The sequence below is a fragment of the Oreochromis aureus genome, linkage group 4 (genome assembly GCF_013358895.1).
Source record: "Oreochromis aureus strain Israel breed Guangdong linkage group 4, ZZ_aureus, whole genome shotgun sequence".
Taxonomy (NCBI): Eukaryota; Metazoa; Chordata; class Actinopteri; order Cichliformes; family Cichlidae; genus Oreochromis; species Oreochromis aureus.
Window position 1 is genome coordinate 20,267,980 of NC_052945.1, and position 18,449 is coordinate 20,286,428.

An 18,449-nucleotide genomic window follows, 5' to 3' on the forward strand; every position below is an offset into this window, starting at 1 on the left:
AACGTGTAACATCACAGCTCATGACTGTGCCCACAGCAACATGCGAGAAACACCTGAAGTGGAAACAGGCCAAACTTACCTTGACTGACATTAAAAAAGGTGTGTCCAGGGTTTACTGAACAAAACAGCAGAGGTTTCGTCTTCTTTCATCCACCTGGCCGGTGAACACCATGGAGAATCAGTATCCACCTGCCATTTATGGAATCGCAGCATACGGAGGCATTTCGGCGAGAAAAGGCGAGAACGTCGCTGCGGTGCTGCGATGCAAAGCCCGGTTCCCCGACGGAAAAAAAATTGGTTTGCGCGTCGAAGCCTTGGCGACTCTGTGTGGTGCGCGCCGGTCACCGCCGGGCTCACATTTCCAGAAAGCAGAGAACAAAATCAAGTAAGAATTTAAACGTTGCTCTCTCACATCAGCCAACTTTTATTTCGAGGCAACTAAAAGATCGCTTCCAGCCTGTGAACGTCCAGCATGATCAATATTTCGGCTTCCAGTTTAAGCTGTATGCGCAAAGGAATTTGGGAACACTTTTTTTTAACATGGTCACGTTGACTGAGCACACTGCAAAAAAATCCTACGAAGCCGAAGAGAGAAAACGTCAGACCCAGTGTTGGTTAATAGCGTGCACATCCTCTCCCTTTTCATAGTTCCCACAAAATATTGTCATGAAGAAAAAACGCACATCTTCACAGACGATTCCGCAAATTTCAATGAGCAACTTGTTATCTTAGGACCTCGTATCCAAAAGGCGTGCCTTTTTTTTCTTTTTGTGTTTCTCCCCCTAAGAGAACCAACTGCAACAGTTAATTCCCTGCAGGGTAGACCACAAACATTTCTATTACAGCATCGTCTTCACTTCACCGTGCGTCCAGACCTCCCTCCCGGTGGAATAGGCGATGGAGGGGCGCATCTGTCAAGCCCGGATTTCCGTGCAGCCAAAATATCTCACAAAGGTTCACCCAAGGATCGCCCCGGACAGACAAACGTCTTAAAATCTTACCTAGTTTGGACGGCTATATGCTCAGGGAAGGAAAAAGTAAAGCTTTTTCAGAGAATCCCACACTCCACGGGCAGATTAATTCGTCTCTGGCGCGTCAAAACCTTTCTCGTGGGTGAGTTCTCAGCAAGAGAGAGAGAGAGAGAGCGCAGGAGAGAGAGAGAGACATCGGAGAGAGAGAGAGAGAGAGAGAGAGAGAGAGAGATGGAGACGTAGGGCATGATCTATAAGGTACACACTCCCTTTTTTTCAGTCCTCACATGGAAAGTGCTTGTTATTGTTACGGCTTGTCCACAACCCACTCAATCGACTGAGGCTAACCACATTTAATTAATGTGGGGGGGCTTCCAATATTTGACGAGGCATACCTCATAACCAGTTCACACCAGCACCGTGAGCTGACACACCGGAGTAATGTAGCAGTAAGTAGCAGCGCGCACACGAGCGCACACGCGAGTCCGACGCGCACACAGCGGTGGATTATCAGGTTGAGCGTTTCGTGTCTTCATGAGATCGGACAAGCGAGCGCACCATCGCTGCGTGAACGCGAAAGACTCGCCCGTGAGCAACTTTGGAGATATCACGAGGGGACAGACAACGTGGTGCACGCGGGGAAGTGCACCGTGGATCGCGTGGGCAAGCGGGTTGCGACTGGGCATGTGATGAGGCATACTGTATGTTGTGTTAGCTCCGTGCACAGGCAGAGAGTAGAGTTAACTTTTGGTCCCAGAAGAGATGAAAGAGAAGAGAGACGAGAAGTCGCCTGGAGTGTGCTTAATGCAGATGAAAAATCAGCTGGGAAGAAAATATCATTTTTGAAGTTAGGGAAGGGCATGACTAGAGCCACGCGCCCACACGCTCATTCACACACATGCACACAGACACTCTGTTTAGTAGCTGTTATTCTCTAGTGTCTTCATTTATATTCTTTCAGCACCATGGACAGCTAACAAGCCAACGTTCCCTTCTCAGGGCTGTCCAATGTGCTGAAAACTTTTCACTTGGAAGGACTCACATTAATATAGGCCATTGCTCTCCTTTTCCCTCCATTTGACCTCCTCCGCTGAGGGGTCAGAGCACTCGGTCAACCTTCTCATAAGCTCTTGAGATACTTCCTTGCACTGGGTTTATTTCTTGGCTTTTACCTCCTTTAACCTCTCTGTCTAATCATATTCAAGTCGACAACTCTCCAGTTATTACAGCTTTGTCCAAAATAGAGCGGTTTTCATTAAAAATTCACAGCAGAGGTCGAAACTTTGCTTCTACTTTACATTATCCATCAATACAGCAGTCGGTGGGAAGGGCGCTTTTTCCTTTGAGCAGGCAACAAAGCAATAATAATGGAGGGTTTACTAAATCTGAGCATAACGTATGTGGTCTATAGGGTAAAAATGCATTTTACTGTTTGTTAGTCATTAATAATAATACTGACCTGTGCAGTATGGAGAATAAGGTTGCAGAGAATTCAAATCACTTAAACATGACTACAGCCCTTCACCTGCCAGGTCAGTCACACTGACAGCTAGCTGAACCACATGAGTTAGTTTTAGATCCTCTCTACATGTATTGACCACAAAATACTTATTATAGCACTTTAATACCTCATGAAGGAAAAAAAGCCAGAGACATGAAAATTGCATGTTTTGCCATTGTGAGTTTATGACTAATTCAAGCCACCATGGGCAAAAATACCCCCACTTGGCAGCTTGAGGTAAAGTGCGTTATTCATAAGTTGTGAATAATTGAGGTTTAGGGAGCACAGTGGGAACTTAGTGGGGATATTTGCTGACTGTGTGCATTGTCTGAGTTGGCACTTACGAGGAAATACAATTCTTGGGGTGGGCAATTAGTACTGTAGGTAGAACGAAGAAAACGATATTGGGTATAATGTGTGCTTTTAATGATAAAATACAAGCTCCAAACCTCCTCCTACTTTGAAAAGTAGTAAAAGAAGATTTATCACCAAAGTGGTGTTGCTACTGCTGGATTTTTTTTCCTTTTTCTTTCTCTCTTTTTTAAAATTATGTATTTATTTATTTTTAGACAAGCTACTTTGGCATCACAAGTGTTACAACATTCATAAGGCAGTATCAGTTACTGAAGAGGGTGGGAATATCTGAAAACAACAGGACTCGCATTGCATCACATCAGAACACATCATGTCGCCAGTGTCACACCACATCTGATCACATCTGGTCTCTTCATGTCACACTGCATGGCATCAGCACAGTGCAATCAAGCAGTGACATCATGATTCCTCTGGTGTATATTTTTTTTATTTTTAATTTATTCAGGGCTGTTGTAGTGCAGGATTTGCACTCAAACTATCAGCCTCGCATGATTTTAATATTGAAAGCAGTGCTGAGTAACACTGCTTTCACAGAGCTTGCAGATTCATACCTAAACGTGCCTCCCGACTGAGCAGAAGACTGATTTCAATAAACACGTTGGAGTCGGGATGAAGCTATTTCACTACTGACATTTACTGGGAGATGTTGTCAAACCTCTCCTGGGTTTGTTTTTGGTGTTTATCACATGTCAAAGAATGGAGTGGTTTAAAAATCAGTGAGAAACAGCTGTTTCCTGGCCATTAAGCGAACCTGATAATTAGGCTTAATGAGAAAGTTTCCCTTAAAAAAGTTTCTTCGGCCCAATGGTGATTACAAGTGGAAAGCCACAAAACAGTGGATTTCTCAGTATTAACATAAAATGATCCGCTTGACTTTGTTTTCAGAATCAATGTTATTTCGACCAAAAATGCCTGAAAGATCATGTGAAATTTTGCTCAAATCTGGGATGTCACTTTGGATGACTGCACTGATAGTGGCTGGTTTCCATAGATATGCCAGTTGTACACAACCTCCAGGGCTGCTGGGAAGAGATAGGCTACATCCCAAGGTGCGCGTGTGTGTGCAGGCGTGCATGTGTGTGTGTGTTAGCAGTTGTGTTTAAGTGTAAAAGTGTGACTTCTCACGCTCACTGGGCAGAGATAAGGGGGAGTCCTGAAGGTGCCTGGAGCTTGGAGGAATCTGGGGAAAGTGATTAGTGCCACAGGCACATAGTAGACACCCTCTATCTAGATACTGTTAAAAACAACTGTGACCATCCAGGTAGCCACACTAAAACACCATATGAGTGTCGTATGAAGCCAGAAAGAGACACTGCATTAATTTGTGTAATCCTATATGACATAAAAGAGTTGTCCCAGCTCTCATTCTCATCCTCTGTAATGTCTTAAATGTCTCATTTAGAGCACTTGTTGTGTGTCTGTCAGTTTTGTATGCCTCTCTGACAGGATCTTGTTTTATACACACATATGCCCACAAAGCTGAAACTTGAACTGTTTCCCCTGTGTTCTTATAAAACATTCAGAGTGCCAGTTCACTGGACATGTGTTCACCTTTGAACGGATAAGCGCCCTCGTGTGTGTGTGTGTGTGTGTGTCTTCACATCAATCATGTCTAGGCCATACTGAGGTGTCCTCGCGGTCGAGTCATGTTACTCCTTCTTGCGGTGCCACTGGAGAAAAGCGACTGTCAGGGAGGAACCGAGGCTAAGGAGAGCGGGAGAACAAAGCGGGTTTGCTGACAGGAAAAATAAAGAATTAAGGAATCTTGGGCTCATGGGTGTGAAGAGCAAAGATTAAAGACGATTGGAAGATTAGAGGAGGAATACAAAAGATGAGAGGAGCCTAGAGGTGAGATAAGTTGAGAAAAAGGAAGAAGTATTCACATTTACCAGGTCTGGGTTGTCAAATCTACACGCAGCCACAACAAAAGCAATTTACACATCAGCTCTACTTCCATTAAACCCCAACTGTGATGTTTTGCCCAGTGGACTAGATTGTTTGTTTAGCTGTGTGGTGTCAGTTTTATGCTTTGGCATTGATTTTCTTTCAAACAAATATTATAAAATTTGTTTATAAAAAGAGCAATGTTTTTAATTTCAGAAATGTAATTGATTCCCATCAGAATTCGTTTAGTATGAATGCGGCTTTATAATCTTTTTAAGCGCTTAAGCAATAACAGCAGCCAAATATTCAAGAACACATTGTGCTTTGTGTAAATTGTAATAGTTAATTACACTATTATATCAAATTTTGTATTTTGGTTTTTAGTGAACAAACTAATGCATCCACACACATGTTCAGTGCTTTGAATTACTTTTCTATGAACTTATTGCTACTTTTGCTTTTATTATAGAAAACTCTAATTGACCTCACAAAAAAATTCATATATTTCCAGCTGTGACTGCCTCTTTTGAATCTTATTAGCCCATTCGGTTGCTGTTCATATCATCAGTAAACAGTCTCTTCTACCTAGGCCCAGCAGGCATTCATCACCTTATTCGATCTTGGTTAGTTTGCTTTGCTGAATGGAAAGGCTGGATGGAGGGATTCCATAAGGACAAAAGGATGCAGGAGTGGTGGGTTAAAGACGGCCCTTCTGGCTTTCCATCATGACACGGGAGTTTGATTCTTGCCTATTGAACCAAGTGTTTGTTTTTGACTTGATTTTGAACTTTCTTTTTACTTATTGTGTACTTTTGTTTTCACATGCTATCGTATGATTTCACAAAGCTCTAATTAGGAAGTGATCAGAGTTTGGGTACAAATGCACCCTTCCACATATTAATTGATTACAAAACTGTCTTCTCGGTTACCACAAATCTATTACTTAGCACTGGATATACAGTATAACACGCCTTCTACATAATGTATCACAGTGTAAGCGAAGATAGCACAATACTTTGGGGATGATGGGAAAGCATAGTTTATGTGTCAGGGTCTGGGGCAGGCTGGCGAGTGTTTTCCATTTGTATTCCTCAAACACAGGACTACGTGTGCAATGTGCAAAAACTGCAAAAAAACCCAAGACAAGACAGTGCAACACTTGACAGAACAGGACGATACAGACACAAGACAGTGCAATGGAAATGTGCAAAATACTGAGTATTGTGCGAAAATGACTGCATGGCACTATGAACCTCAGCTAAGCACAGTGGTCTGCTTGGGAGTTCTTGCAGACACCAGGGTCTTGAAGTTTGGCTACTGCAACCTGTCACAACCGCCCATCTGGCCCATAGAAAGGAACCATCCAGCAGGAAGAAGGCTGGGAAAACTTAACATCATGTGTCTGAATTACCCGAATTATACAGCATGCATCTGAGTTTGTATCGAGACTACAGGAGGAAAAATATTTCTCTGAAACAGGTTTTCATCCAAGTAGGCACGTTAGGTGATTGCTTTTACAATCACTGAGTTGTAGCTAGGCAATGTGTCAAACACAGCTTAGAGTTGTTATGTTTTCCTCCCGCAGCTCTACAGCTGTATTGGAGATATTGAGGGGGTGAGGAAAAGAGGTACAGAAAACAGCCTAACACCTTGTTGGGAGTTTTGAAAACTCAGCCTATTTTGCTCTGCCTCGAACGGTGAGCTGAACCCAGCAGGCAGCAAAGAGTTTGCAGCATCCTGTGTGAAAGCAACACAAACAGCAATCCAATGGACCAAGTATAGCTGCTGTTACTGTGTGGCTGGTGTCAATTTCACCTTGTGAGTCTGTCTGTGTTTTTGTGTGCTATGATGCCATTATATTCCTGGAGACACCTGCAGTGGGAACCTCTTGAAAGGATTTTTTTTGTACCTTGGTTGAGTGTTTACATGTATTTTTACGGTGGACAGACCATTTTCTATGTAATAGCGAAATATAGTTTGCAGGTGTGCGGTACAGATCTAAATCAAGAACAGGTTTGAAGATGGGTTTTGTCTGAAATGTGAGTAATGAGTAAACTGCAACTGAATTATGAATTCTCCTGCAGTTTGCGGGACTGCCTCACATTTTGTAAGCTGTGACATAGCTCTAATTCCCAAATTAATCTTTTATAACTATAATATTTTCAAAGATGGATGTGATCTAAGAGTTCTAGTTTTTAGACATTTACAGGTATGCACAGAGAGAAGTTTCTTACTTCTGCTATCCCTAGCCACTTCTGGAAAAAATCCATCTACCAGCCGTCAAGATGACTTCAGCAGAATTCACACCAGTTAGACCTGATTTCAAGTCTATTTACAGCATCTCACTTCCCCTCATGCACTATCGTGCACACACATAGAGAGACACACACACTCAACTATTCACATTAAAATCGTGGACATATGCCTTCAACTACAGTCTCATTTCGCAGTCTCCTCCTAACCTACCCAGAATCCCCTGGAGGGATTTAGTAAATAGAAAGCTAGTTTGTACTTTCCATTAGAGCCTAATTCTATTACGCAGCCAGCTCCTATCGATCCAAACATTCACGGAGACATGCAAGAAAAGTAGCAAGTGGAGCCCAGTGGAGGCGACTGTGGTTTGAGAATGGAGATGGGAAGAGGTGGGAGTGAGGGGGTGCTTTTAGTGCAGGGATAAAAATAAGAAATAAAAAGATAAGGACAGGGGTGATTGAAAAAAGGAAGGCAAGGGTAGAGATCCATCTGTAGCCACCTGTAAACAATGAACTTGTGCCATGCTCATATTAACAGTCATGATATCTGTATACAGGCTGAGGAATTTGCTTTGATTCGTTTCACCTGCAGATAGGCAGACATGGAAATGCTGGCCAAAGTTCTTAAAACTGTCTTTGTGATAGATTCCACTACAGAAGGTGCACAGGATCACTCACACAAGCTGAAGGCAACCCTTCAGCGATTTCTTGCATTTAACATTTCCCAACATTATACAATATACATATATATTTGTGTTGGTGTGAGTGTAAAGAATAATTCACATGATGCAAAAACACTGATTGCTGAAATATTTTGTCACAGGTCTGATGTGCCAGTGAGGAGCACCTACCTTGCTTGTACCAGGTTAGACCCCTTTGGCTGCAGAACTGCCATAATTCTTTATGGCATAGATTCAACAAGATGCTGGAAACAGTCCTCAGAAACTTTGGTCTGCAGCTGCAACAATTTATTGGCTGCATAGCTGTTCCACCACATCCCAAAGGCACTCCATTGGACAGAGATCTGTTGACTGTGGAGGCCATTTGATTGCATGTTCGAAAAATGTTCAAAACACTAATTTGAGATGATCTCTGTGACATGGCATGCAATCTTGCTGGAAGCAGCCATTAGAAGATGGGTACACTGTGGCCATAAAGTGATAGACATGGTCATTTTTTCAGTCTTCTGTGGTCCAATTTTGGTGAGGCCATGCAAACTTTAGGCTTGGTTTCCTGTTTTCAGCTGACATGGGTAGCAGTGTAAGATTGGACATGTTATGCATTCAGATTGCACCTTCATTGTAACTAGTGCTAATCTGAGTTACCATTTCCTTTAGACAATTCTCAGACGGTTGTGTGGGAAAATCCCAGTTTTTAAAATCATCAGACGAGCCCATCTGGCACCAACAACCATGCCACTTTCAAAGTCACTTAAATCACCTTTCTTTCCTATTCTGATTCTCAGTTTGAACTTCAGCAGATTATCTTGGTCATGCTTGCATACCGAAATGGATTGAGTTGCTGCCATGTGATTCCCAGTGAATATATTTTGCTATGATGACTCAAAGACAAACTCATAAAATCCAGAAAATACCAGCCGTGCTATCACAGCTGGTAATAACGGCTAACATATGGAAAGTAGGTCACATACTCTACAATATCTTTGGTGCCATTATTTGAAGATAATGCAACATATGCTGCAACACACCGCAAGTGCTTTCTCCTGTAGGAATTCATACAAGCTGCACAGAGAAAGCGAATATATTATTATGTGTTGTGTGAGTGTTCTGATGCTCTGATATTATTCATAAACACAGACATACACAGAGTACATATTATTTGAATAATAAACCACATGGAAAATGCATCACACATAACACAGCATTGCACTGACCTGTGCAGTGAAACACACATGGACAAGTCTACACACCTGTGTACTGAACTGTGAGGTGACCACAGCTAGACTGGTGAGCAAGAGTCAGACAGATATAAAAAGACATATCTGTAGAAGCTTGGGGAGTCTGTGCTGTACTGTTTAGAGATTGTAGTTTGTTAGCGTGTGTGATCTGTGACCCAGGCAGCACTCGGAAACCAGAGATGTGGTCACACCTGACTCACCCTGCCTGAGGGGGTGAGTGTGAGTAAACCTGGAGAATTAGGGAGAGAGATTATGAGAAACATTTCTTCAGAGACGAAGTAGACGGCAAGTGAGAGAGAAAAAAGGCAATGGTGGCAAAAGGCACTGGAGCGGATAAAGGAAGAGATGAATTCAGAGAGGGGTGTGAAGGACCCAAGGTGATATGGGGATCAGGCAAGGTACAGAAGTAGGCAAGAACGAAATAGATATATGAACAGATATCTTTTTGGCCAAAAATCAACAAGATACGAAAATAAAACACAAACGTCGGTGCTACTCTGACCTATAAAAAGATTTTTGTTAGCTGTGCATGTTCATTCAGTCAGAAGTGAAACACAGACAGATCCTAACTAAATTTAAACTCAGTCACCATAAAGCAGCAAATGAAAAAGCATGTAAAACAACCCAATCCAAAGATATCCAAAAAGTTCTTAAATATATAGTCATAATATGATAGAAGCAAGAGGAAAACCTTGAAACCTTCAGAAAAATGGAAAACAGTCTTCTAACAGCATGTTTCACAGGATCACAGGGGACCTAGTTCACACTGCTGACTATATAAAAGATGGATATCTGTCAAAGCTGCTATGCCACCAGTTACGGTGAACCTGTTAAGATTTTTTCTTTATTAAACTAGGCATGGCAGGATTTAAATCCCCTCTTCATAGTCAAGGAATTCCTTGCTAACATACTAAATGAGTTACTAAAAACCCATTCACATTACACTCTAAGGCCTCTACTAAGCTTAATAAGAGGAAAGTTATCTGTTAAGATGATAAGTCACAGAAACTCATTTACTTGCTAATGCTAGTTCTGTTTCTACACAATGGGCGCAGATGACAACTGATCTCAGAGCAGTGAAAGCAGAGCCAGTGGCAGTTTGCCTAGCAGGTTGGTCTCCCATCAGTCTTTTATTAAAGACCAGATGTGCATAATGTGCCTACACAAACAGTCACAAAAAAAGCTGTTTGTACCACAGCTCACCAAGTGCAAGCCATGAAATGTACTACAGATTTCAGTGGGTGAGTCAAGCAGAATTAAGCCAGCTTTCAGTGACAACTGTGGCCAGAAGATACTAGTAATATATTGGGTGAATGCAAATTGGTGAGAAGCTTTATTCCATGCTGATGCGAGAGCAGAGATCACTTTCATTTTGGTTTTAATGGTTGTCTATTTTTAGATTTCAGTGGACAAGCAGTGCTTGCCTTGCTTTCCCTGGCACTGCTAAACGGATATATAATTGAATGTCCCTCTGTGAATCGCTACCTTATTGTGATGGAGGGGTATGTGTGTCCCAGGGATCCAGGGGCTATGTTGCCCGGGGACTTTTGACCACTGGTATCGCAAATTGGTTCTGTGTGAGGGACCAGTGATTCAGAAGACCCCTATGATAGCTCAGTAGGTAGAGTGTCTGCTCCATGATCGGAAGGTCGGGGGTTTGACTCCACTGAACGGCTACCCTGAGGTACGCCTGAGCAAGGTACCGTCCCTACACACTGCTCCCCGGGCGCTGCATTGGTGGCTGCCCACTGCTTCACTGGGTGAATGGGTTAAATGCAGAGGAGTAATTTCCCTTCGGGGACTAACACAACACACTTTACACTTTACACTTTACTTTACTTTTATGAGTAGAAAATCAAGGGAACAGTTGACCCTGCCCAAGATAGAGTTACCGGGGCCCCGCCCTGGAGCCAGGCTCGGGGAGGGTGCCCGAGGTCGAGCATCTGGTGGCCGGGCCATGGGCCTGGCTGGGCACAGCCCAAAAAAGGGACATGGGCCCCCTCCTCCTGCAGACCCACCATCCGCAGGAGGCACCGTAGAGTCGGGTGCATTGTGTGCCGGGAGCGGAGGTCCTGGCTCTGGATGTTGTAGGGCTGTCTTAGTCTCTGCAATGTTGCGTGGAGATCACGGGCAGTACCTCTGGATTGGCAGACCGGAGTGGTTGTTCCCATCTTTAAGAAAGGGGACCGGAGGGTGTGTTCCAACTACAGAAGCGTCACACTCCTCAGCCTACCTGGGAAAGTCTATGCCAGGGTGCTGGAAATGAGGGTCGGTCCGTTAGTCGAACCTTGGATACAGGAGGAACAATGCAGTTTTCTTCCGGGTCATGGAACATGGAACCTGGACCAGCTCTTTCTTCTCTCAAGGATACTTGAGGGTGCATAGGACTTTGTCCAACCAGTCTACATGTATTTTGTGGACTTGGCGAAGGCATTCAACCGTGTCCCTCGGAGTGTCCTGTGGGAGATGCTTTGATAGTATGGGGTGTCTGGCCCATTGCTATGGGCCATTTGATCCTCATACAACCGTTGCAAGAGCTTGGTCTGCATAGCCGGCAATAAGTTGGACTTGCTCTCGGTGGGTTATGGACTCCGCCAGGACTGCCCTTTGTAACGGTTCTGTTCGTAATTTTTATGGACAGAATTTCTAGGCGCAGCCAAGTGGCGGAAGGCTTTCACTTGAGTGTCTCAGAATCTCATCTCTGCTTTTCTCGGATGATGTGGTTCTGTTGACTTCATCGGGTGATGGCATCCAGTTCGCACTGAAATATTTTGCAGCCGAGTGTGAAGCGATGGAAATGAGAATCAGCACCTACTTATCTGAGGCCATGGTCCTCAGCCGGAAAAGGGTGGCATGCCCACTCTGGGTCAGGGACGAGTTCCTGACCCAAGTGGAGGAGTTTAAGAATCTTAGGGTTTTGTTCACAAGTGATGGGAGAAGTGAGTGGGAGATTGAGAGATGGATTGGTGCTGCAGTTGCAGTGATACGGACACTACCGGTCCATCGTAGTGAAGAGGGTAAAAACGAAGCTATCGATTTACCAGTCAATCTACGTCCCTACCCTCACCTCTGGTCACGAGCTGTGGGTAGTGACCGAAAGAACACGTTCGCCAAGAGAATGGGAGTAGCTTTTAAATCAAAACAACTAAGAGACAAAATGAAAGACTGTACAAGATGCACAAGAAAAAGCATGTCAGCAGTGAACTGCACAGACAGATGGGGGGAGAAGAGCATTGTAAACTCTTACTGTATGTTTAAAAGGTTCAGTAAGAAAGCTAACAAGAGTGCAATCTGTATTAACACTATAACAGAGCTCATGACTCCATATGCTTATTTTATCACTGACACACACCCACAATCACAGTGTCTTTCTTGTCATCTCCCTCAGTGTAGTTTTGTCACTTAGAACAATGTTTAATTTGACAGCTCTGCTCTCACAATGTCTACAAAAAAAGTTTTTGATGCATGCTCTTTTATTTTTGAGTTGTTGAAATGAGAAGAACCCCCATTTCCTCGCATAAAGAGTATAGTGTCCTTAAGGACACATTTTAAACATGAATCATAAAACTCCCACAAACGAGCCACTGTTTATTTGATTTTAAGGGGACATGAAAATTTGTGCTGGATTTTGACAGCATCCAATAAGCCCTCAGTAGAGCTAGTCCTCTCCTTAACATTTATAGTTACCTGATCCACAACTTCCTACCTTACATTACTTTACAATTCCTACATTACAATTTACTACTGTAGCATAAGGAGGCAGCCATGTTTAAAATATTTTACTATTATGGCTGTACTTTCCAAGTTTATTGCCACATTAAGTGCTGATTCTCTTTCTTTGCTTGAATGTTGTACTGTAAGGAAGGCATGACTTTTAAATACATGTTATGTTTCCGGCTGCCGAAAAGCAATACATTTAAAATTTTGCTATTTAGGATTCACATTTACTCAAAGTGCAAAGCAAAAATAAGTGAATACATCAAGTTCAGAAAGGGGAAACTTACAGATAACTATAAGTGCTATGGAAAGTGTTGCATTAGAAATGTTAATCAGCAGAGTTAAAAGGTCAGATGTAAAATATTCCATAAAGCATGCAGGCTTTAACTGTATTTACAGTATAAGCCTGCAGTGATTTGGCTGAGCAGGCAGGTCGATGCGTTCTGTCATACAGCCTCAAGGTCTGATTACTGTGGGATTACAGCAGATTGGCAGCGTGTCCCTATGCATACCACATGAGAGTGGGAGCAAACGTTTACCTTCAGCTTAAACTCTTAATTTCAAGAGTTTGAAACTGTAGTATGACAGACGGACTCTTCATTTGTCATAACCTAGACGAAACTCATAGTGTGTTTTAGCAAAGGCTCACATACTATGCTGAGTTACACACAGACTCACTGATAGAAATTAACACTTGACTTCGATAATGTGACAATCTTTTGGTTCACATAAAAGTTTCTTAATGTCACCAAATTGAGAAGCGTAGAACGTATCATACTCAGTCTGATATTTATAGATAGACAGACATCTTATATGGTACACCTCTGAGAATCAAGCTGTGCTTCAGGGTCACAACCCAGCTCAGGTTTTATCAGTCCCAGTGCACAACCAAAGAATATCAGTGTCAGTCATATCACTCTGAATGTCACACCAAAGGTGGGGAGCTTAGATATGTCTTTTGTTCAAGGGGCAGTTTGCTTTTGAACTGGAAATCAAAGGGGGCTCTATTAACAACACAATAATATTACTGCCCATTATTGTCTGAACATGATTACTGCAGATTCACACAGTGGAAAAAGTGAAAAAAATGAAAGAACAACATGATTCAAAAATCACAACAGTTGGCCCAAACACCACCACGGTTTCTGGCAGAATCTTTCTCACTCACTGCAAAGCATGGCCAGTTTTACAGTCAGTTCAATTACTGTGTGAAGTAATCGTGAACAATGGACTTGTTCTCAGTGTTTCTGTTAATGAAGATCAATTCATATGCAGAGTTGCACAACAGACCGTTCTTGGACACCAATAAGTAACAAAAACTACATATGAGACAATTTCTTCAGTATAATATCCAACGATTGGTTCTCCTTTTCAAAAGTGAGGCTAAGTTAATTTTCTAATTAACAAAATTCTACTTTTTGTTCTTTCTGAGACCAAATTCTTCATAAATTTCTAAAGGTTATCCATTATGAACCATTGCATTATATCCCATAAAAAACTGTTTTTAAAATCATTAATGAAAAAAAAAAACAGTCTATCAATATCAATGTTACACTTACAATTTAATATCTTGGTGTATTAATGGCTGGGATAGCTAGGATATTGCAGATTTGTTGGCTTTTTTGTTGTTGTTGTATTATCACATTGTGTTTCATCTGCGTGCCTAGTGTTCAGTGATGTTGCAGCAAAAAATTACATACCTGCCCAGCGTCAGATAAATCGTTCTCTTCTTCCTCTTTAAACTCACTTTTCGTCACCTTTTACACATGGCTGTGCAGCATCAATGCACACGGACCATTATACATTCAAGAGATGCTTAAACTCATATTTATTTTTCATTTTTGCAGAGCATGATTCCAGGACCGCAGTCAGCTCAGGGCAGGCCCACGCACATCTCAATGTGTGGCTGATAGCTTCAGTGCAGAAATCTGGAGTCATGCTGGCACTAAATATAGACAAAGGTTTTATGTAAGCTGAGGTGAATCATTCTATTCCACACATTTCAGCACATTTACTCACACACACTGGAAAAGTGACATGGCACAGGTGAAGGAAATGAATGTGTTAAACATGCACGGTACCCGTTACATGAAATGGATTTAGTGACTTGACAACACCGCATATGCTGTCTGCCAGCTGAAATCGCACGCATTTACAGAAATGAGTATGTGAGAGTGTGTTTGTGTGCATTTGTAGCTGTGTGTGTTTTCCTCTGGGGCCTACTATGAGCAAGGTAATTTAAATGTGTTAATCAAAGCTCTAACATGATTGATTGGATGTGTTGAAGGCATTTTTGTCCTTCCCACAAGCATCCCAGTGTTTTTTTTGTTTTTTGTAAGAATGGAGATAATGGATCAGTGTAGTGGAACAACACACACCCCATCAAACATTTCTGAGGAACAGACATTCAGATTGGCATGACAGGTCACCTGATAGTAGTCACTATCCCTATTTGCAGGTCAAGTTGGTCCTGTTTCAAGCTGAGCTAAAATGATCTAAGTGGATGCAGAACAAACCCAAAAATAAGAGCGTCACATATTTTCAAAATGTGGGGTGAGCTCTACTGATAGAGTGCAGAGTCACTGGAGGTAAAAAAAAAAAAAAAAAATGGATGGTAAAAATAAATGATGTTATTGTACACACCTTTTTAAGGTAAAATTCAGCTTCAATCCCTTCTGTTCTGAATGAATGAAAAAGGAATAAATAAATAAATAAATAAATAAAAGAACAGCTTCTGGGGCGTGAACTTTTTATGGCTTCTCAATTGGAGCACGTCAGAGAAAGCTTAAGAACCGCTGGAGTAAATCAGTGTCACAGCCCTTGCATATTGATCTCATCCGCCACAAAATAATGAAGAAGAGAGGTGTTGAAATAAGTTTCTAATTAAGAGATAGCTCTTCAGAAGGTGAAGAAAGTGCAAAGATAAGAGGTGAGGAGCATTGACCAGCAAGAGGGACTGAACTGTGGTCATCGTCAAATACAAACTTGCTCCTCTAGTCATCAACCTTTGACACCACCATGTGTTTTCAGAGCTGTGTTTACCTCATGCACTCACATACAGCATCTGCAAAGACATGTTAGTAATGAAATCTAACAAAGAATAAAGCATCATCCAACATGATCCCATCAGCCTTTTGTCTTAGAGGATCAGAGCATGGGAACCTGTCCTTAGACGTCAGCTCTGTTCTTTGCTTCCTCTTGTCTGCCTATCCCTTCTTAAGTCAGCTTCACACATATTGCCCTGTGTTACATCAGGTTAGATTATTATAAGGCTCACAAGCTCACACAAAAGCACACACGCACACACACACACACACACAGAGAAAAGGCATCTCAATAGAGCTTCTACTGATTATTTTTTTTAATCATATTCTGATTTTTAAAGCATCTGAAGCAAATTTTGTTTGGCAGCAGGCATTTTGCAATCTGGTCAGATCATATGCATAGTGCTTAACATGCCAGTCTCTTCTCTCACTTTCAAGCACAGCACATCATGGAAACTCTTTCAGTTGCCTTAACTACAGTACATGTACAGTTTATACCACAGCATTTCAATACTGGGGTTTGGATAGTAAGGAATCAGATATCTGATGTGTGACAACCAAGGACAGGATTTTGTGTCTAACTATACTAAAAATTTCACAAAAATAACTCACTGCCAAAGAAGCATACATTTTGTTGGCAGAGAGTAACCTGAACCATTTCCCCTACCATCTACACTCTTTACTATAGCAATGGTGACATCTACTGGTTAATATTTGCATTTCTTTAAACAAAACAGGAACATTTTACTGGGAAAAAAAGGAAATTCTGTGCTCTGTAGATTGTTAATTAGACTGAGTCTTTCCAGGCATCTGTTTCGAAGGAACATTTGCAAGTTAAGGCAAGTTTTTCTTGCTAGGGAGCACCTGCAAGAAACAGCTCTACACTCCACTTCACTATGAGCAAATGACAGAAAAAAAGATGAATGTGATAAGTTAGGTTATGGCTTCAAAAAGGTCATAATCAACTTTCATGGAGGGCTTATTTATAGCCTAATGGTGTTCCGATTCCGACGTGGAAAATAAGAAAGGGAAAAAATCTAACTTTTATACTGCTGTACAGGTGCCACATATTTTTATACATTGATGCTGTCAAAGTCAAAGTTGACCTGTATTTATTGTGATGGATTTTTGATCCACTAATGTGGGTCAAATAAGGGAAACTGGTGGTTCAAAGCAGCTTGAAGCTGTGGAACTGTAGGTGCCATGTCTGTGTGTATTTTTCATTGAACAGTGGTGACAGAGTACAAGGGGGATCTTGACACTGTCACGAAAACTGCATTCACAAGGGGTCACCCCAGCGGGTAGCGCTGCATGCTTGATTTTGGCAGATCTTTATGCCAGGTGCCAAATGAACGGCCAAAGAGGTCATGAAGAGGTCAGAGGATACTCTGACATAGACACGAGATGTGAAGCTGCACATACGAGCAGCTGCAATGAAACATAATTATCTAAAACTAATCTAACTGCATTTAAAACATAGATTACACAAGAGACGGGAGGGTTCATAAGATTATAAAATCACCTGAGCTGCAACTCAGTGAATGTGAGAAACACGCACAAATCTCACAGGCACACGGTTTTCTAACAATGTTTTGAATGCACAGACTAGTTTGCAATAAACTTTTTTTAACATGTAACATTTAATGTGGTTAATAATAATAATAATTAAAAAAAAAAAAACAGTTCCTTTTCTCGTCTGTTGGGGGCATGAGTCTGAGAACTCTATGTCAAGCAGCATTTATGAAATCTATACAACTCCTACTGTACTCTCATTATTCTGTCATTCTGGACACCCTGAGCTTTTATATGATGCAACATTGTAGAGTTTGCACATGTGGACCCTTTTTCACAATGATGGCAACTGCAGCTTCCACATTTATATGACAGAGGTTAAGTGATAAGATATTATGAGTCTAGTGATAAAAATAAAATTGTTTCTTCAATTCGAGAGTGTTAACTTTTATTAAGTAGGATTTTATGAATATGGAGTAATTGTACCCTCTCCAAAACAAAGGAGAAAGGATTTTACTCAGAGGACAGGGAGTTATTCTTATTGTTGTCAGGGGATGAGGTGGAGGAAGGCCAGAGCAGGACCAGAAAGGTGAAAGCTCAGGGTGAAGAAATATAAGCTTTTGGGGAGCATGAGCACGGACCGTGTGATGTACCCACCGTCCATAATATTTGTAGTATTGTGTTTTGTCTTAGGTTTTTAGGCATTACAACATCTACGCAGAAATAACAACCTTTTCAACTGAATTTACAAACACTGACACACACACACAGACACAAACACACACCAGCTGTCTGATTTTGCCCTGTTGATTTATATAATTAATAATGGATATGATAAAGGTGCATTAAAATGTACATCTCATCTTTATAATTCAGTTCTGACCATACTGAAATTGGGTTGAAATCGTTTTTCACTGAGAAAAATGAAAAACGCTGCCCACAATCTCCAAACTGATGGTCGTCTGATTACATCCAGAAGAAAATAGGCAGCTCAGTTTTCAGAAACTAGAGTGAGGTGCTCATCTCTGAAGGAAGCATCAAAACCAAAGACAACTGCAAAACACTCCTCAGCATGTCTGTGGCTAGAGCATGGTTTACTGGTTGCTAGTTATAGCCAAGATTAGGAAGTCCGTCAAAGTAAAAAATGATCTTGATGTCTCTGATAATGGGAAAACAATGAACCCTTCTGGAAGTTGAAAACTCTCTTAACAAGAATGTCAAAAGGTTACGTCACTGTGCTGCGGTCATGCAGCTGAGTAACCAAATCCTTCAACT